This window comes from Monopterus albus, unplaced genomic scaffold (genome assembly GCF_001952655.1).
Source record: "Monopterus albus unplaced genomic scaffold, M_albus_1.0 scaffold22.1, whole genome shotgun sequence".
Lineage (NCBI taxonomy): Eukaryota > Metazoa > Chordata > Actinopteri > Synbranchiformes > Synbranchidae > Monopterus > Monopterus albus.
This window is the reverse complement of record NW_018127902.1, coordinates 2644345-2644605: the sequence shown is the minus strand read 5'-3', so window position 1 is coordinate 2644605 and position 261 is coordinate 2644345.

Here is a 261-nt window from a genome sequence, read left to right as displayed (position 1 = left end):
GAGTAAGCATTTAACAGCCTGAGCTAGACATCCTGTCTACACTAAAGACATTTCTAATACAACAAGTACCTAACCAATATCTATCTGACTAAAAATACCTAACAGAGTACATAAACGAAAGTAAAGCGTTTCAAAACGTTTTACAAAGCAAAATATAGGTTAGTGTCTACGCCTTTTCTTCTAATTTAACGTATTATGTTATCTAAATGGCAGTGTTAAATAAAACTGCCACTGTAAAATGAATCTAAAGACGAGGTTTGA